The sequence below is a fragment of the Schistocerca serialis genome, chromosome 3, assembly GCF_023864345.2.
Source record: "Schistocerca serialis cubense isolate TAMUIC-IGC-003099 chromosome 3, iqSchSeri2.2, whole genome shotgun sequence".
Taxonomy (NCBI): Eukaryota; Metazoa; Arthropoda; class Insecta; order Orthoptera; family Acrididae; genus Schistocerca; species Schistocerca serialis.
In genome coordinates, this window is record NC_064640.1 from 782,051,085 (window position 1) to 782,073,005 (window position 21,921).

Consider the following 21,921-nt stretch of genomic DNA (forward strand, 5'->3'; position numbering starts at 1 on the left):
TTTTGGAATTGCTTTTTGAAAGAGGCTGTTCAGAACTAGCTAGGAAAATTAGCTACTAAACAGTGATGGTTCCTTAATACCCATGTTACCTGGTACCCAGCAGAAGGACACCTCCTTCCCCAGCATTTGTAGGTGAAGAAGGTCGTCCTAAATATTGTGGACTATTTTATTTGCAAGGTGGAAGTGTTGTAGAGAGTTATGGGCTCTCAGGGACTGGGAACAGACGAATTTAGCAGTCGCAACATATCTCATCTGCCCCACTGCTCTTAAGAATGCGTATAATTTCAATCTGATTCCACGTTGGAACCAGCATCCACCTTACTAAGAATGATGAGGGACTTACCATAAAACCAATGATCTCAGCCCAATAAAAACTGCTACAAACGTTGTGCTTGTGATATTGATATTGGCTTGACCTGCGTGATACTGACTACTATGAAATTCGCCACTTCGACATCATCATTTTAAATCTTATTTTTCCAGTTTTACTAGAGAATGGTGAGAATCTTGGCAATCGAAATATGTGTCATGGACGGTGTGACTAAGTGGCTGCGTTCCCTAACAGGTAACAAACATCAAGCCGGAAAAAGTCTAAACTGCAGATGAAATATAGCCATTTAAAACAGTCATTGAGTGTGTTGTCATGTAGACGACAGATATGCCGGTATAAACTGCGCTAAGAATATAATACTGAAGATAAAAATTGAACTGGCTGGCTTACAAAATAGACCGAACAATCACACATCGGACTTTTATCTGTGACAGTACATCGTGCAAAAACGTGACTCGTAGCGTGGGTAGAATTCTCCGTTAAACAATCTAGATGTTGACTGGTTCTCAACTATGAGAAAACTACCTCCACAGCACTACCCAGGTTGACGGCTGCTATACTTGTATTTCTTGTGGTAACGAAATAAGTTGCCAAGTGTACTGAAAATTATTGAGGGTACTCATTTCGACAAATATTTCTGCGATTTTCTGCATTCGTTTAACACGAAAATACATGTCCCGTAACTGATTTTATTTATTTGCACTCAGCCTTCTGAATGGTTCAATGAGGCCCGCCACGAATTCCTCTCTTGCGCTAACCTCTTCATCTGCGAGCATCATTTACACCCTACGTCCTCAATGACTTTTTGAGTGTATTCCAATCTCTGTCTTCCCCTACAGTTCCCTCTAGTACCATGGAAGTTATTCTCTTCTGCTATCTTAACACATGTCCTTAATCCCGTTTATTCATCTTATCAGAGTGTTCCATGCGTTCCTTTCTTCGCTGATTCTGCGGCGAACTTCCTCATTCGTTATCTCATTAGTCCATCTATTCTTCAACACATTTTATAGTACCACCACATTTCAAACTATTAGATTCTCTTCCGGTTTTTCCACAGCACATGATTCACTACCCTACAGCGCTGTACGTCAAAGGCACATTCTCAGAAATGTGTTCCTAATATTAAGGCCGATGTTTGATACTAGCAGACTTCTCTTGGTCAGAATACCCTTTTTGCCTGTGCTAATCAGCTTTATATGTCATCCTCGTTTTGCCTTCAAGTGTCATTTTGCTTCCAAGGAGCGAAAATCCTGAACTCCGTGTACTGATACCACTGTCAATTGTTCGTCAGCCGCACATCGTGATACTAGTAATCAGTAAAACGTCTGTTGTTAAGACCAGTTAATAGTTCCGGGTCTGAGAATCAAACTTAAAGTAACACACACTGGAGCACATTCTGACAGCGAGGCAAATAGTGCAAATGCGCCGCAGGTAGAGATCGAAGACACTTTTACGACAAAAAATGAAGAAAATCGTTTACCAACTTCTTTCGTCTGTAGCTGTACTGAACGTCATGTACAATCCATGTTATCTTTTATGTGTATTTGTGCGTGTGAATATGTATGTGAGTAAGAGAGAGAAGAGGTCCTTTATAGAGTCCTGGAGAATTCTTGTGCAAGCTGGATTTCGCCGGTTGTACGAAAGTTACATAACTGGCAGTGAGCCAGAATGGCTCTTGTAGGTGCTACAGCGACGTCTGAGATTAACGGAAATACGAGGCCACTTGAACCAGGCTACTATTTTCAAATAATTCAAAAATGGCTCTGAGCACTATGGGACTCAACCTCTGAGGTCATTAGTCCCCTAGAACTTAGAACTAGTTAAACCTAACTAACCTAAGGACATCACACACATCCATGCCCGAGGCAGGATTCGAACCTGCGACCGGAGCGGTCTCGCTGTTCCAGACTGCAGCGCCTAGAACCGCACTGCCACTTCGGCCGGCTTTAAAAAAATTACGCAGCGTTATAATTTATTTGTCCAGTGACAAAGTATGTTGTTTGGAAATACCAAACTAAACCATACATCAGGCTCTACATATGCTGCAAGCCTCTGTACAAGAATGGCGGAGGGCACTGCGTGCGAATGTTTGCCACTCGCTGTACTGTTACTCCATTTGTGTGTAGAACCAAGGATCAGAGGCTGTATTTATTGCTTCAGAAGGCACCCTTATCTGTCTTGTCTTATTATCCTTGGCCCGGATATACAACGAAAGTTGCAGAATTATTGCAAGCATTACCGTGAATAGCTTCTAATATAATTCCACAGAGTTTCTCAAGAGCGACGTTCACTTCTTCCAACGATTCCTATTTAAGGTCACTGAGAATCTCCTTTATAGTCTGTTTTCGCATGGGGAATACCGACTTGTTCCAGTAGTACAAGTGCATCAATACCAGCTCTACGTTTTTCGTCAGGTGGACACTGTATACGTCCCTTATGGATCTTCTTTATACTTGGTGAAATGAACTAGGGATGCCTTAGGCTTCGGATTCCATATGGAACTGTCTTATATTAGAAGAAAATTCCGCTAACTGCACACGTTTCAAAGACCGGGTCGCTTCGCATGAATCAGCAACTAAGTGCTCACCGAGTGTTCAAATGGCTCTGAGCACTATGGGACTTAACTTCTGAGGTCATCAGTCCCCTAGAACTTAGAACTACTTAAACCAAACTAACCTAAGGACATCACACATATCCATGCCCGAGGCAGGATTCGAACCTGTGACCGTAGCGGTCTCGCGGTTCCAGACTGTAGCGCCTAGAACCGTTCGGCCACTCCGGCCGGCTCTCACCGAGTGTGACACTTCTTTACTGCCCTCACAGTATCTGTTCAGGAATGTAGATTATAAGAAGTTAGTCAGAAACTGGTTGCATCTGAACATTTGTACTTTACAGGGACACACGTTATTGCATAAGAATGAGCGTTAACTACCCTTAATCACAGTAAAACGTAAGCTTGCGTTCAATATCAGAATGTCACTAGTCTGTTTAGGCTATTGCTAAGTTAATTTCCGTTTTCTCCTAAGAAAGACTTTACATGATGACTTTGAACAGAAAGCAGGAAAGGCGATGCACCAGCGATTAATTACACACATTCCTTCACTGCCACGGACTGGAAGGGGACGGGGGTGGGGGGTGGGTGTGGGGTGGGGGTGTGGAAGGATCAAGAGGAGGTACGTGACAGCAGACAGCGCCCTATAGTGTCATTCGTGTCAGAGAAACTGACGACAGAAAAAGAACAGAACCAATATTGTCTTCCGAAAAAATAGGCTGATCACATTTACGATCTGGAAAAAATGGAATTATAAAATGAAATTTACCGAACAGGATAACATGCCCACGTCAGTTATGGCCAATACGAGACATAGTACGTTCGGATGGATTAAATTTATAATCAGTGAAGCAATTCGGGTATCTTGGAGTATGCATCACTGCACGCAATGAATTAGACTTGGTCTTGAAAAAGAGGATATAAGATGATGACAGATGTTTATTCAAAATGCCAAATATTCTGAGGTCCACAGTGCCATCACATAGAACAAAGATCTGCACCTATAATTCCATCATTCACTCAGTTGCACTTTATGACTCAGAAACATGCTCATGTAGTAAGTCTGACTGAAAGGAATTTAATATCCTCGACTAAAGGGTGACAAGACGAATCGTTCGATTTGTTAAAAATGGAGGACAATGAAGGCAGCGGAAAGAAAGGAATGTATGTTCTGAAGGATGGATCCAGTGCCTTAGACACGCAATCGCGTGTGAAAATTCAACATACAGAGATGACCAATAGATCATAGGTGGAGTCATAGGCAAAGAGGTAACTCACATTTACAAAAGAAAGTTATCAAGTTGTCAGGAGTAATTATACAGTTTTCTATTTTGGAGTTTCCGATTTTGGCTGCTGGATCTCTGAGGTATCACAGCTAATATCTTCAGAGGTCATTTACATTTACTTATTAATGGTGTTATATTCAGCTTGACGGAAAATACTATGAACAAACAGCTGGCGTGGTGGTGAATATCCTATACCGCTTGTAGTGGCGAACTGTATATGGAACACGTAACAAACACACTAGAATCTGCCAAGTTCAAGTCAGTCTGTACCTGTTGATACAAGGAGGATGCATGTATGGTTTGGGCACATGGACGGAGAAACCTTGATGAAATCATGGAAAATATAAACTATATCCACCATAATATCAAATTCACGATATAACTTGAAAATGAGCGCCAGTTACCTTGCGTTAAGAGAAGAACAGACAGACCACTGGATCACAGTGTATAAGTAATGGAGCTAAGTCTTACTGGCACAGCCTGCACTGTTGCCAGATATGCCCCCTTCTCCCTTCTTCCTCCTCACCAGCTCCACCCTTCTAGGCCAGTTGCCTTATGTATAAATAGTGAGCTGTTTTATTATTTGCTAAGGCATACTGACCCAGTCTGCATGGTTGCCAGATTTCTGGAAAAATGCTCAGATAATTTATTACCCATTTAATTACCTTTATCATTAAAATTTATTACTCAAGTTGGCTACCTGTATAGTTATACCAGCCTTATCATTATTGCTATAATTATGAGCTAATATGGTTGCTGGATGTTTTTCTAAGAGAGCCTTATCTTAATTAGTATAATTTCTGACCCAATATCGCTGCCACAATCAAAAAATGTCTGACCAGACATAGCCCAATGTAAAAATGTCGAGAAATTAAAAATATCCAAGCGAGGTAGCTTGCATATTGTATGGTGTATTTATTTAGGAACGTTCAGTGCTGTGATGAGCGTAAAATGGAATGAAATTTAAAATAATTCAAGTTTGTTTGCTTGCTGAAATAATTACTAACATGTGCATTAAAAAACACTACAAGATTGTCATCCAAAGACACATGTAGAGTGTTTTAATGTTTAAGCAGTTACCACTGAAGGTATGTGTAGGATTGGATGGGAACAACTCTATCTTTGTTTATTCATACAAAGCTTTGCTGCCCCGTGCTGCTACCATTGTCCCTGCGCCTGTCTGTGCCTCTTCATTGCACTCATCAGCATGCCACTGCAAAGTCTCCAGCCACCTCACTCTCACCTCACTATTCCACCGCCATGCTGGAAGGAGCTGTACACCTGCTGCTGCCTCTGAAATGAAAATGGAATGAACGTGTGGCATTGATCACCGGGAGGCCCCACCCAGGGAAGTAAGGCCACCAAGTTGCAAGTCTTATTTCAGGTGTCGCCACATTGGGTGACTTGCGTGTCGGTGATGATGAGATGAGGATGAGGACAACACAATACCCACTCCATAGGCTGAGAAAATCCCCAACCTGGTTGGGAATCGAACCCAGGCCTCCTGGATGGTAGGCAAACACATTACTTCTCAGCTAAGCAGGCAGAATCAGCTGCCTCTGACTGGTTCAGAGGCCAAGCATGGTGTGACACTAATAGTGCGGCCAGCAGTTTTGTGTGAGATGGAGAGTGGTCTGCGGTACACCTGAGTAAGCACGTTAAGCGCCCACCCTACGCCAGGAGCAGATGAGTGTCTATGAGCCATTGCATCACCAGCCTGAGGGAGTGACTGCCAACACAAACACTGCTCCTCTGTCCAACTTAGCTGCCATACAATTGGTGACAGATTCGGGCACAGAGCAACTGATGTCGCACATGACGCAGGACTACAGGGAAATCTGTCTCAGCTAAGAGAGTAGAGGACTTCTGCTGCCTTAGCCATCTACAATATTTCCAGGAAAGAGATGTTATTAACATTCCAAAACCCTAACATAGTATCCCTAGCAAGGTCCTCCTGTATAGGACCTTACCAATTTTGGCTGCAAATACACTCTAAGAGAAAAAAAAATTCCACTCTACGAAGGAATTATCCAAATGGGACAGAAATCGGTGAGTGTGATGTACATGTACAAACAAACAAACAAATGATCGAAATTTCAGAAAAAATGGTTAATTTATTCAAGAGAAAGAACTTCACAGACTGAGCAAGTCAACAATGTATTGGTCCTCCTCTGGCCCTTATGCAACCAGTTATTCAGCTTGGCATTGATTAAGAGAACTGTTGGATATCCTCCTGGGGGATATCGTGCCAAATTCTGTCCAATTGGTGCGCTAGATCGTCAAAATCCTGAGCTGGTTGGAGAGCCCTGTCCATAATGCTCCTGTTGGGGAGAGATCTAGCGACCTTGCTGGCCAAGGTAGAGCTAGAGATCTGGTGACCTTGCTGGCCAAGGTAGGGTTTTTCAACCATTAAGGTAAACAGTAGAAACTCTCGCCATACATGAGCAGGTGTTATCTTGTGGAAATGTAAGCCCAGGATGGCTTGCCATGAAGAGCAACAAAATGAGGCATTAGAATATAGCTCACATACCACTGTATTGTAAGAGTGTCACAGATGAGAACCAAAGGGGTCCTGCTAGGAAAAGAAATGACGCAAGAGACCAGCACTCCTGATTGGTTCAAATGGCTCTGAGCACTATGGGACTCAACTGCTGAGGTCATTAGTCCCCTAGAACTTAGAACTAGTTAAACCTAACTAACCTAAGGACATCACAAACATCCATGCACGAGGCAGGATTCGAACCTGCGACCGTAGCGGTCTTGCGGTTCCAGACTGCAGCGCCTATAACGGCACGGCAACTTCGGCCGGCAGCACTGCTGATTGTCACCCTATATGGCAGGTGACTCTGGCTGTCTTCAGACATGTCTTCACTCGCCATTGGGGTGCAATTCGAAGTGGGACTCATCACTGAGGACAGCTCTACACCAATCAATGAGATTGCAGGCCGAAGATGTATCTGGAGATGCAACAAACTGGCTGATGCCTACATACAGTCCGACAACTGGGAGTGATGGTCTGGGGTGCCATTTCTTTTCATAGCAGAACACTTTTGGCTGTCATCTGTGGCACCCTTAGAGCACAACGGTACTTCGGTGATATTCTACATCTCATTTTGTTGCCCTTCATGGCAAGCCATCCTGGGCTTACATTTCAGCAGGATAATGCCTGACCGCCCATGGCAAGAATTTCTTATGTTTGCCTTCGTGCTTGCCAAACCATACCTAGGCCAGCAAGGTCACTGGGTCTCTCCCCAACTGAGAACATTTGTAGCATTATGGACAGGAACCTCCAAACAACTCAGGATTTTAAGGATCTAACATGCCGATAGGACAGAATTTGGCAAGATAATGATGATGGCGTCCTCTTGGGTAAAATATTCCGGAGGTAAAATAGTCCCCCATTCGGATCTCCGGGCGGGGACTACTCAAGAGGATGTCGTTATCAGGAGAAAGAAAACTGGCGTTCTACGGATCGGAGCGTGGAATGTCAGATCCCTTAATCGGGCAGGTAGGTTAGAAAATTTAAAAAGGGAAATGGATAGGTTGAAGTTAGATATAGTGGGAATTAGTGAAGTTCGGTGGCAGGAGGAACAAGACTTCTGGTCAGGTGACTACAGGGTTATAAACACAAAATCAAATAGGGGTAATGCAGGAGTAGGTTTAATAATGAATAGGAAAATAGGAATGCGGGTAAGCTACTACAAACAGCATAGTGAACGCATTATTGTGGCCAAGATAGATACGAAGCCCACGCCTACTACAGTAGTACAAGTTTATATGCCAACTAGCTCTGCAGATGACGAAGAAATTGAAGAAATGTATGATGAAATAAAAGAAATTATTCAGATTGTGAAGGGAGACGAAAATTTAATAGTCATGGGTGACTGGAATTCGAGTGTAGGAAAAGGGAGAGAAGGAAACATAGTAGGTGAATATGGATTGGGGGACAGAAATGAAAGAGGAAGCCGCCTGGTCGAATTTTGCACAGAGCACAACATAATCATAACTAACACTTGGTTTAAGAATCATGAAAGAAGGTTGTATACATGGAAGAACCCTGGAGATACTAAAAGGTATCAGATAGATTATATAATGGTAAGACAGAGATTTAGGAACCAGGTTTTAAATTGTAAGACATTTCCAGGGGCAGATGTGGACTCTGACCACAATCTATTGGTTATGACCTGTAGATTAAAACTGAAGAAACTGCAAAAAGGTGGGAATTTAAGGAGATGGGACCTGGATAAACTAAAAGAACCAGAGGTTGTACAGAGATTCAGGGAGAGCATAAGGGAGCAATTGACAGGAATGGGGGAAATAAATACAGTAGAAGAAGAATGGGTAGCTTTGAGGGATGAAGTAGTGAAGGCAGCAGAGGATCAAGTAGGTAAAAAGACGAGGGCTAGTAGAAATCCTTGGGTAACAGAAGAAATATTGAATTTAATTGATGAAAGGAGAAAATATAAAAATGCAGTAAGTGAAACAGGCAAAAAGGAATACAAACGTCTCAAAAATGAGATCGACAGGAAGTGCAAAATGGCTAAGCAGGGATGGCTAGAGGACAAATGTAAGGATGTAGAGGCCTATCTCACTAGGGGTAAGATAGATACCGCCTACAGGAAAATTAAAGAGACCTTTGGAGATAAGAGAATGACTTGTATGAATATCAAGAGCTCAGATGGAAACCCAGTTCTAAGCAAAGAAGGGAAAGCAGAAAGGTGGAAGGAGTATATAGAGGGTCTATACAAGGGCGATGTACTTGAGGACAATATTATGGAAATGGAAGAGGATGTAGATGAAGATGAAATGGGAGATATGATACTGCGTGAAGAGTTTGACAGAGCACTGAAAGACCTGAGTCGAAACAAGGCCCCCGGAGTAGACAATATTCCATTGGAACTACTGACGGCCGTGGGAGAGCCAGTCCTGACAAAACTCCACCATCTGGTGAGCAAGATGTATGAAACAGGCGAAATACCCTCAGACTTCAAGAAGAATATAATAATTCCAATCTCAAAGAAAGCAGGTGTTGCCAGATGTGAAAATTACCGAACTATCAGCTTAATAAGTCACAGCTGCAAAATACTAACACGAATTCTTTACAGACGAATGGAAAAACTAGTAGAAGCCAACCTCGGGGAAGATCAGTTTGGATTCCGTAGAAACACTGGAACACGTGAGGCAATACTGACCTTACGACTTATCTTAGAAGAAAGATTAAGGAAAGGCAAACCTACGTTTCTAGCATTTGTAGACTTAGAGAAAGCTTTTGACAATGTTGACTGGAATACTCTCTTTCAAATTCTAAAGGTGGCAGGGGTAAAATACAGGGAGCGAAAGGCTATTTACAATTTGTACAGAAACCAGATGGCAGTTATAGGAGTCGAGGGACATGAAAGGGAAGCAGTGGTTGGGAAGGGAGTAAGACAGGGTTGTAGCCTCTCCCCGATGTTGTTCAATCTGTATATTGAGCAAGCAGTAAAGGAAACAAAAGAAAAATTCGGAGTAGGTATTAAAATTCATGGAGAAGAAATAAAAACTTTGAGGTTCGCCGATGACATTGTAATTCTGTCAGAGACAGCAAAGGACTTGGAAGAGCAGTTGAATGGAATGGACAGTGTCTTGAAAGGAGGATATAAGATGAACATCAACAAGAGCAAAACAAGGATAATGGAATGTAGTCTAATTAAGTCGGGTGATGCTGAGGGAATTAGATTAGGAAATGAGGCACTTAAAGTAGTAAAGGAGTTTTGCTATTTGGGGAGCAAAATAACTGATGATGGTCGAAGTAGAGAGGATATAAAATGTAGGCTGGCAATGGCAAGGAAAGCGTTTCTGAAGAAGAAAAATTTGTTAACATCCAGTATTGATTTAAATGTCAGGAAGTCATTTCTGAAAGTATTCGTATGGAGTGTAGCCATGTATGGAAGTGAAACATGGACGATAAATAGTTTGGACAAGAAGAGAATAGAAGCTTTCGAAATGTGGTGCTACAGAAGAATGCTGAAGATTAGATGGGTAGATCACATAACTAATGAGGAAGTATTGAATAGGATTGGGGAGAAGAGAAGTTTGTGGCACAACTTGACCAGAAGAAGGGATCGGTTGGTAGGACATGTTCTGAGGCATCAAGGGATCACCAATTTAGTATTGGAGGGCAGCGTGGAGGGTAAAAATCGTAGAGGGAGACCAAGAGATGAATACACTAAGCAGATTCAGAAGGATGTAGGTTGCAGTAGGTACTGGGAGATGAAAAAGCTTGCACAGGATAGAGTAGCATGGAGAGCTGCATCAAACCAGTCTCAGGACTGAAGACCACAACAACAACAACATCCCCCACAAGGACATCAAAAAGTTCTATCAATCAAGGCCAAACAGAATAACTGCTTGCATAATGGCCAGAGGTGCGTTATTGACTTGCTCAGTTTGTGAAGCTCTTTCTCTTGAATAAATCATCCAATATGTCTGAAATTGTAATCATTTGTTTGTCTGTACATGTAAATTGCATCTAATGATTTCCATCCCATTAGGATAAATTCTTCGCAATGTGCCTTAGAGTGGCTGCAATAATGCATACGGGCTACAACGACCATGTATAATTTTTTTATGTATACAGGGTGTTACAAAAAGGTACGGACAAACTTCCAGGAAACATTCCTCACACACAAAGAAAGAAAATGTGTTATGTGCACATGTGTCCGCAAACGCTTACTTTCCATGTTAGAGCTCATGTTATTACTTCTCTTCACATCACATTAATCATGGAATGGAAACACACAGCAAAGAACGTACCAGAGTGACTTCAAACACTTTGTTACAGGAAATGTTCAAAATGTCCTCCGTTAGGGCGAGGATACATGCATCCACCCTCCGTCGCATGGAATCCCTGATGCGCTGATGCAGCTCTGGAGAATGGCGTATTGTATCACAGCCGTCCACTATACGAGCACGAAGAGTCTCTACATTTGGTACCGGGGTTGCGTAGACAAGAGCTTTCAAATGCCACCATAAATGAAAATCAAGAGGGTTGAGGTCAGGAGAGCGTGGAGGCCATGGAATTCGTCCGCCTCTACCAATCGATCGGTCACCGAATCTGTTGTTGAGAAGCGTACGGACACTTCGACTGAAATGTGCAGGAGCTCCATCGTTTATGAACCACATGTTGTGTCGTACTTGTAAAGGCACATGTTCTAGCAGCACAGGTAGAGTATCCCGTATGAAATCATGTACATACTGACGAAGCAATAATGAGCTCTAACATGGAAATTAAGCGTTTCCGGACACATGTCCACTAAACATCTTTTCTTTGTTTGTGTGTGAGCAATGTTTCCTGAAAGTTTGGCCGTACCTTTTTGTAACACCCTGTATAATCCATCTTTGCAGTATATATATTACGATGATCCTTGAATGTTTTGCAATTTATCTATTAAAGAATAGAGTTATTGTGTTATCTGCTTCTTATGTCTAACTCCACGGCTTCTGTTGCAAATTCTGAGCACCACACACGCTTCGATACTAACACCCCATACCACTAAACTACCCCTACAGCTAAGTACCAAATGAGATCAGATTCATAATACAGATATCACCCACTCCATTGGGAGTGTATCCTTTACTCATTTGTGGACTATATAGTAACTTCTATCGCTTAAGTCACTAATAATTATACATCTCCATGTAGCATCGGTACATACACAGATCTAGTGAAATATTGTGATTATCCTACTTGATAGTGTTTAGAAGATGTGGAAGGGTGGAGCAAAGGCTGTAGTTTATTGCCGCAACAATTAGAAGATGCAGCAAATCTATACAAAAAAGATTACTAAATAAATAGACCATGCAATGTGCAAACTATCTCACTTGGATTTGACTATGACCACTGTAATGTCATAGTGTTGGCCGTTACTTAGGCAGCCATATTTTGACTGTGGTAGACACATTAGATCATAAATTATAACAACGGTATAAATGAAGAGGCAGCCACCTTGGGTAATAAATTGTAGCCATAAGTTTAATAAATTGGGTAAGAAATTATCTCATGATGTTCCAGGAAACGTGGCTTATATGGTGGTTTGGCCAGTATTCTTCAACTAATAGGATAACAGACAGGGCGGGTGAGGAGGAAGGGGTAGGAAGAGAACTGAGAACAATGCAGGCTGGGCCAGTACAGACATTGCTTCATTAGTTGTATATAGAAACCCACACATACTGACCTTTACCTCCTCACATCAACCATCACCATATGTTTCACAGGAATTCCGTGTTAGAGACTCTGGTCCATGGAGCACGCATGCCGCCAAACAAGGGATACTTCGCTGAAGAAATACAACACCTAAGATTAATGTTAGGATGGAAGGGTACTCAGATCGACAAATTGAGCAAGCATTGCTGTCAAAATCAAAGACGATTGAGGAAGAACTTGAGACTGAAAAAGTAAAAAGAAAAAGGGATGTAGCTTATCTGCCTTATGCTGGCAGTCTCTAGAAAGTTCCGTAGACTTCTGTGGAATTTCTCCTGCCAACAAAGATAAACTCTTCTTTCTATTGTTTAAGAGGATCTAAGTCTCGAAAGTCGTGTGTGTACCGTAACCCATGTGAATGTGGTTTGTATTATGTGGGGGCAGGTTATTATGACATGGAGTATGAAGACGGACGCAAAGAACATTAGTGATATGCCAGACAAAAAGGACACGGTGTGGGTCCACTGACTGACCGTCGAAATCAGAAGTCACTATATTATTCGTCACCCTTAGCTGCATACATATTTGCACCTACGCTCCACTTCCACCAAGCATCGGTCACCCAAGCTCAGTCCACACCCCTTACAAGTGGTGTTACCAATGACTGCATCATCCCCTACACCTTTATAAAACGCTAACGAGCTCGGATAACAAAAATGTGGCGAAGGAAATCAGCCATGTCTTTTTCATAGGGACTATGTTGGCATTTGTCTGATGCGATCAACAGAATCCGTGGAAAAGCTAAATGTGGGCAAATAGAAGGGAGTCTGAAGCCCATTTCTCCCTTATGCAAGCTCAGTGTCTTAATCACTGTGACACTTCATTTGGTGTCGAGTAAAAGTCCAGTTTTGCGACAGTGCTCAAAAGTGTGTGTGAAAATTATATTAATTAAACTATGTATGTAGCAGTCATCGTCCATTTTTAACGACTTACGAATTTTTGTAATAAAAGACAACAGTCTATTCTGACTAAATAATTACTAGTGGAGAGTGTTGTACACTTCAGCTTTTCGTCTACAGCCAGCCATGTATGAGAAGTTATGTATATTTATTTTCTTATTCCATTTTTGAATGATCGCGTTCACTTTTTAAGTACTGCAGTCTTTTTCTGACATTAAAAAAAATTACTCCAGAAAACTAAGGTTTCTCGAAATATGAAAACTTTTTCCAATGTGCAACATGGTCATCTACCTAGAGAGAAAAATTGGATTGAGATTTAAGAGTAGCAATCGAAAAAATCTTTTCAATACTTTATTTAATAGTTTATCTGATACAGTATTAATCTGCTACACACAATTAAGCAGTGAGTCAAATCAAGTTAAGCAGAAGTACAGAAATATCAAAAACCTGGTTTCAATTTAAATACGTTTTGAAATAGAAATAATTACCAAACAACACAGATTTTTGTTTTCAAGGCATGTAAAATTGAGAAGACATTAAAGAAACTCAGTTCATTTGCAGGTATCACACGTTCCTCGGTAAAAGACCCTCTTCTGTGTCGAGGTACAAGAGGTGCACGACCGATGAAGTATGACTTAAATGGCCACATAACATATGGGGTGTCCCAGGAGGAATAGTCGGTATTCAGGAGTATGACAGGAACGATCATTCATATCAAAAAAGTCTAGTAAACTTGGGCTCTAAAATGCAGACCTTAAAAGGTATGAGTATTTCTTCAACTTCGGTATTGTGAATCATACCTCTTCTGCTACAAGTTCTTTGCTTTCCATATTTTGGGAAGAGGTAGTATGGACCAGAACAAGAAAAAGAAATCTGGTAAATATGGGCTCTGAAAAGCATACATTAAGAGCTATGAGCTGTTGTTCATCTTCGCTATTGTGAAACACATCCCTTTCTCTGAAAGAAGTGTCTATAATCTTAAGGTAAGGGCTCATGTTTACCAGGTAATTTTTCCTTATTTTTGTCCATACTTCCTCATCCCAAAATATGGAAAGCAAAGAGCTTGTGGTAGAACAGATTTGTCTCACAGAATCGAAGATGAAGAAGTACTCATAACTGTTAAGATATGCACCCGTGTGGAAAGAACAAATCTGACAGTCAAGCCTAGTCATCCAGTAAATGATTAAGTACCAATCCTCCAGAGATTGAGGCTCAGGAAAAGCCTTATGAAAATGAGCAACATCTTTCAACGCATTCCATCAAAAGCAAGAATGTTAACGCGAAAACTACAAGCAGTATATGATTCTCATTGGCCTCAAGCGTCTGAAAATAACCCTCCTGTCCACCAAGACAAGTGGTCTACGTGACAGGCTATCAGTTGCCTACGATGTCGAGTCAGAAGACATAGATATAATACCCCGAAATGGGGATCTCCAGTCGTCCCTACAGACTGTGACTGCAGAGAAGCGCAGACATGGAGCGCCTGATCAGCTGCTGTTCACTGTCTCGGGTCTTTCACCGAGGAAGATATGCGGCAGGCGGTTCCAAACACTCTTGAGGGTGCCCCTTCTTGGTCACCGAGCGAGGTGGCGCAGTCGTTAGTGCACTGGACTCGCATTCCGGAGGACGACGGTTCAAAGCCGCGTCCGGCGGTTAGGTTTTCCGTGATATCCCTAAATCTCTTCAGGCAAATGCTGGGATGATTCCTTTGAAAGGGCGCGACCGACTACCTTCCCCATCTTTCCCTAACCCGATGGGAACGATGACCTCGCAGCTTGGTTCCCTCCTCCAAATCAGCCAACCAGCCAACCTTATTGGTCATTCATGGTATAATCTTCCATGCACCTATACTTAATCGTGTTTACTACATGTAACTTGCTTCATACACTCTTTTTTTTCATTTCTTTGTACTGATCCTTCTCACACGAATAAAAAGTGGTCAAGCGAACCGCAGGTCTTGTAGACTGAAGCAGTTGGATGCCCTAAGAATAATTCGAGTCTGGTGACCCTAATATACACTCTACGAGGTATGGAGAGAGCCAAACAGCCCTTATGTAATTTACTTACGCAGGAAGTCCTGGGATTGTGAACTCAAGGGAAAGTCGTATTCGAGACAGAAGACTGCACCATGTTTATTAGTCAAACTTATCTGAGCGGACGTGGAATGCATTCATGTACGCTTTCCCTGCCGACACAAAGTATATTATACGAGACATACAGGGTGATTCAAAAAGAATACCACAACTTTAGGAATTTAAAACTCTGCAACGACAAAAGGCAGAGCTAAGCACTATCTGTCGGCGAATTAAGGGAGCTATAAAGTTTCATTTAGTTGTACATTTGTTCGCTTGAGGCGCTGTTGACTAGGCGTCAGCGTCAGTTGATGCTAAGATGGCGATCGCTCAACAGAAAGCTTTTCGTGTTATTGAGTACGGCAGAAGTGAATCGACGACAGTTGTTCAGCGTGCATTTCGAACGAAGTATGGTGTTAAACCTCCTGATAGGTGGTGTATTAAACGTTGGTATAAACAGTTTACAGTGAATGGGTGTTTGTGCAAAGGGAAAAGTTCTGGACGGCCGAGAACGAGTGATGAAAATGTAGCACGCATCCAGCAAGCATTTGTTCGCAGCCCAGGAAAATCGACTCGCAGAGGTAGCAGAGAGCTGCAAATTCCACAATCAACTGTATGGAGAGTCCTACGAAAAAGGTTAGTTATGAAACCTTATCATCTGAAATTGGTTCAAGCACTGTCTGCAGCTGATAAGATTAAAAGAATCGATTTCTGTGATTTTATCCTTGCTCAAATGGAAACAGATGAATCTTTCGTTTCACAGATTGTGTTTAGTGATGAAGCAACTTTCCACACTAACAGGAAAGTCAACCGTCACAATGTCTGTATATGGGGCACTGAGAATCCGCGGGAAACAACTCAGTATGAACGTGACTCGCCTAAGGTGAACGTTTTCCGTGCCTTTTCAGCCAATAAAGTTTTTGGTCATTTTTTCTTCGAAGGTGCTACTGTAACTGGACTACAGTATCTGTTCTCTCAGCTCGAACGAGAAGCACAACAATTCAGCAGGATGGCACTTACCTGTCCGTAACTACCTGAGGCGATGGATCGGCCGCTAGGCAGCCCGTGACAGAGCACTTCATCACTGGCCTCCAAGAAGCCCTGATCTTAACCCCTGCGATTTTTTCTTATGGGGGTACGTTAAGGACATGGTGTTTCGGCCACCTCTCCCAGCCACCATTGATGATTTGAAACGAGAAATAACAGCAGCTATCCAAACTGTTACGCCTGATATGCTACAGAGAGTGTGGAACGAGTTGGAGTATCGGGTTGATATTGCTCGTGTGTCTGGAGGGGGCCATATTGAACATCTCTGAACTTGTTTTTGAGTGAAGAAAAACCTTTTTAAATACTCTTTGTAATGATGTATAACAGAAGGTTGTATTATGTTTCTTTCATTAAATACACATTTTTAAAGTTGTGGTATTCTTTTTGAATCACCCTGCATATTGGGGTTCTGCTCTTAACATACATAACGCACGCGCCGAATAATCCGAACTTTAATAGGCGACAGAGAATATCTCGTCTAGTCACATTGACGAGCAGTGGCGTGTGAAATAACGACTAAGGGGTGACAAAGTCATAATACTTTTCCCGAGGAGATAATTTAAAATTCGTTCAGATCCGATTGAAAAACAAAGAAAGGAACCCAAGCGACGTGGCATGTCGAAGTGTTGGACTGAACGGGAGATATCTAGTTTGTTTTTTTTAATTTCTTTTCAGACTGTCATAATTTACACTGTTCACTACTTCTCAAAATTCTCTTCCTATCAGTACTCTTTTAATGAGACTGTGGGAAACTTTCGCTTGGCCTTATTGGAATATCGTTCATTCTCCGTATCTAACTTCCTCGTGATAATAGTAAGTTATATGTAGCATACCTCCTGATCTCATTGTTTCATGGTACACCCATTTTTCAGGAATTGAATGTTCGGCAGATGGTGATGACTGATTAAGTTTTTGTGATCCTTTGCGCGTTTCACTGAGCGAATACAGGATTGCAATCCATGCATAGCACCTCCAACTCTAACCACAAATAGATGCTAAATTGTTTATAAATCTAGCTACCTTAAACGTTTCTCTATAGGACGACAGTTTTATTTATACGCTCTATTAGCATTATGTTTTTGTGGACTAAACGACGAAGAGTAAAATTTCATCGAGGATAATCCTTTGGAAACGAAGCAAGAAGGTTGCAACATCAGAACCAATGCCACCTTAGGATAGTGTAACACAACTTCGTACTGACGTGTAGTGAATTAGATTCTGTACGTAACTGAGTGTTGTACAATAAGCAGTGATTAAATAACAATATGAAGACTGAAATTTCCTGGCAGATAAAAACTGTGTGCCCGACCGAGACTCGAACTCGGGACCTTTGCATTTCGCGGGCAAGTGCTCTACCATCTGAGCTACCGAAGCACGACTCACGGCCGGTCCTCACAGCTTTACTTCTGCCAGTATCTCGCCTCCTACCTTCCAAACTTTACAGAAGCTCTCCTGCGAACCTTGCAGAACTAGCACTCCTGAAAGTAAGGATCCTGCGGTTCTGCAAGGTTCGCAGGAGAGCTTCTGTAAAGTTTGGAAGGTAGGAGACGAGATACTGGCAGAAGTAAAGCTGTGAGGACCGGGCGTGGGTCGTGCTTCGATAGCTCAGATGGTAGAGCACTTGCCCGCGAAAGGCAAAGGTCCCGAGTTCCGAGTCTCGGTCGGGCACACAGTTTTAATCTGCCAGGAAGTTTCATATCAGCGCACACTCCGCTGCAGAATGAAAATCTCATTCTGGAAATATGAAGACTGTTTATAATCAGCAAAGATTGGCTGCTAGTCAATGTAGTAGCTAAAATTTTGTGATAATAGTCGATTTATGTGGTACGATATGTTCTATAAACTCCACCACTTTAAGTATATAAGCAGAACAGCTCAGCCATATCCAAGACAAGCGGCTCCTGGAAACTGCAAGATTAGTATAAAGAAGGCTTGAAGGGTCACCACTGTAAGGTCATCGTTCATTAATCCTTGTTATGGCGGGTTGTTTTTTGAGACACGTCGTAGTATCTAGTGGAAAACAATTTACATATTCCGTGTGTACTGTCTATGCTAGGATTCAAATAATCACTGTAAAGAGAGATAAGAGAATTACATTTCATTCTGCAGACGAACACGTCATTTACCTCGTGTTTTCTGGCAGTAACAAGGAAGCACGGAGAAACACTCTACTAACTGAATAACCGTAGTACACACGAAGATAAGCTGCATTTTTTGAATGCGTACGCCGTCATACCAGCCGCATATCAGGTCTGTCTCCGCGTTCCTCAGTGATATTCAACTTACACTTAATATCATCACATGCAACTGGCTGCTGGCGCTCTAAAACAAACTGATGTTGTTAACATTCATGAGAGTGCAACCCTCACTATGTGTGAAACATCCATACTGTGCGAAAATTGAACTCATTTTCAATAAAGTTACTGGTCGATCGGAGATCTGGAGATTTGTTTTTTTATGATTTTTATGTGTTTTCAGCCGGCCGCTGTGGACGAGCGGTTCTAGGCGCTTCAGTCCGGAACCGCGCTGCTGCTATGGTCGCAGGTTCGAATCCTGCCTCGGGCATGGATGTGTGTGATGTCCTTAGGTTAGTTAGGTTTAAGTAGTTCTAAGTCTAGGGGACTGATGACCTCAGATGTTAAGTCCCACAGTGCTTAGAGCCATTTGAACCATTTTGAACCCTCTCAAACTGTGAACTTTTATTTCGTTTACTCCTCTCCTGTGTCTTACCCTTTTTTTGTCAGACAGTGTGTTTTGAAGTGCTGGCGCTAGTATCTCGAATTTCTCAGAACGTAATGTGGACTCATTGCGAAGAGCGTTTATTATGAGTGATATCCAAATAAAGGAACCTTTCTCCCACTTCAAACTCAATATTTCTTCATCCTCGGCTTTCCCCTTTGGGTGGCTCACAAAATTATCGAATACATGAATTTACATGGTGTGCAGGAAGAGAGCCAGTGAGGTTATGTAAGATACCGATAGAGATGTGGAACCGTGCCAACTCCATTGCGGTGACCAGCTGCGCTAGAGTTGAGGATCCATGGCGCGAACAGCTCGATCAAGGTGGTCCCACAGATTCTCGATTAGGTTTAAATCCGGGTAGTTCAGTAGACAGAGTATGGTAAACTCCTCCTCCTCCTCCTCCTCTTTCTCCCGAACAGGCCATGAAGGCCCAAAGGTATAGACCGGCCGCCGTGTCATCCGCAGCCCACAGGCATCACTGGATGCGGATATGGAGGGGCATGTGGTCAGCACACCGCTCTCCCGGCCGTATGACAGTTTCAGAGACCAGAGCCGCTACTTCGCAATCAAGTAGCTCCATAGATTGCCTCACAAGGGCTGAGTTCACCCCGCTTGCCAATAGCGCTCGGCAGACCGGATGGTCACCCATCCAAGTGCTAGCCCAGCCCGACAGAGCTTAACTTCGGTGATCTGACGGGAACCGGTGTTACCACTGCGGCAAGGCCGTTGGTGTAAACTAATACTGGTGCTCTTCAAAACACATTTGTGCACTATGAGCTGTGTGAGACGTTGCATTGCCCTGCAGGTAGATGCCATCGTGCCGAGGAAAAAACAAGCTACATGTTGGGGTGGACATAGTCCCCAAGCATAGATAGATGCATACTTTTGTTGATCCATTGTGCCTTCCCAGGGAATTCCACAAAAACATTGCCCAAACCATTACGCTCCCTCCTCCGTCCTGGACCCTTCCGAGGGTTGTTGCAGAGCCATAAACGCCAAAGGCCATCTGTTCGATGGAGCATAAAACATGATTCATCTGAAAAGGCCACTTGTAGCCACTCAGTAGACGTCCAACTGCTGCACTGGCGTGCAAATTGCAGCCTTCGTGGCCTATGAACAGCAGTCAGCATGGATGCAGGAACCACGCGTCTGTGCAGCGTACCGTATGCAGTAACGTTCGCTGAACAATCGTTGAGGAGACACTGTTGGTAGCCCGTTGGTTCATCTGGGCGGCCATTTGATGCATAGTTGCACGCCTATTCCCCCGTACATCTCTGCAGCCGTCGTTCAACCATGTCATCTATTACCCGCGGTGCACCACAGTTGCCTCAGCGCCAGTTTTGGATATTGCCATTTTGCCATGTGCGGTATACTTTAACCACGGTTGCACTGGCCTGTTTACAAACTTAGCCATTTCGGTTATGCTTCCACAGAAAGCCAATGATAACGATCATGTCCGTTTGGACGTCAGATAAATCGCTCTGTTTTTCGCGGTCCTCCGACACTCCTTATACACTACTGGCCATTAAAATTGCTACACCACGAAGATGACGTACTACAGACGCGAAATTTAAACGACAAGAAGAAGATGCTGTGATACGCAAATGATTAGCTTTTCAGAGCATTCACACAAAGTTCGCGCCGATGGCGACACCTACAACGTGCTGACATGAGGAAAGTTTCCAACCAATTTCTCATACACAAACAGCAGTTGACCGGCGTTGCCTGGTGAAAAGTTGTTGTGATGCCTCGTGTAAGGAGGAGAAATGCATACCATCACGTTTCCGACTTTGATAAAGGTCGGATTGTAGCCTATCGCGATTGCGGTTTACCGTATCGCGACACTGCTGCTCGCGTTGGTCGAGATCCAATGACTGTCAGCAGAATATGGAATCGGTGGGTTCTGGAGAGTAATACGGAACGCCGTGCTGGGTCCCAACGGCCTCGTCTCATTAGCAGTCGAGATGACAGTCATCTTATCTGCATGGATGTAACGAACCCTCCAGCCACGTCTCGATCCCTGAGTCAAAAGATGGGGACGTATGCAAGACAACAACCATCTGCACGAACAGTTCGACGACGTTTGCAGCAGCATGGACTATCAGCTCGGAGACCATGGCTGCGGTTACCCTTGACGCTACATCACCGACAGGAGCGCCTGCGATTGTGTACGACGAACCTGGGCGCACGAATGGCAAAACGTCATTTTTTCAGCCGAATCCAGGTTCACTTTACAGCTTCATAATGGTCGCATCAGTGTTTGGCGACATTGCGGTGAACGCACATTGGAAGCGTGTATTCGTCATCGCCATACTGACGTATCACCCGGCGTGATGGTATGGGGTGCCATTGGTTACACGTCTCGGTCATCTCTTTTTCGCATTGACGGCACTTTGAACAGTGGACGTTACATTTCAGATGTGTTACGCGCCGTGGCTCTACCCTTCATTCGATCCCTGCGAATCCCTACATTTCAGCAGGATAATGCACGACTGCACGTTGCAGGTCCTGTACGGGCCTTTCTGGATACAGAAAATGTTAGACTGCTGCCCTGGCCAGCACATTCTCCACGTCTCTCACCAACTGAAAACGTCTGGTCAATGTTGGCCGAGCAACTGGCTGGTCACAATACGCCAGTCACTACTCTTGATGAACTGTGGTATCGTGTCGAAGCTGCGTGGGCAGCTGTACCTGTACACGCCATTCAAGCTCTGTTTGACTAAATGCTCAGGCGTATCAAGGCAGTTATTACGG

General features: G+C 43.1%; 1 protein-coding gene and 1 pseudogene across 1 annotated transcript in view; both read right to left on the reverse strand.

Moving 5' to 3' along the window:
- LOC126470624 (organic cation transporter protein) overlaps positions 1-21,921 on the reverse strand; it is a 652,913-nt gene that overhangs the window by 384,446 nt on the left and 246,546 nt on the right. The window lies entirely within an intron of this gene.
- On the reverse strand, positions 19,781-19,898 carry LOC126472018 (5S ribosomal RNA; annotated as a pseudogene).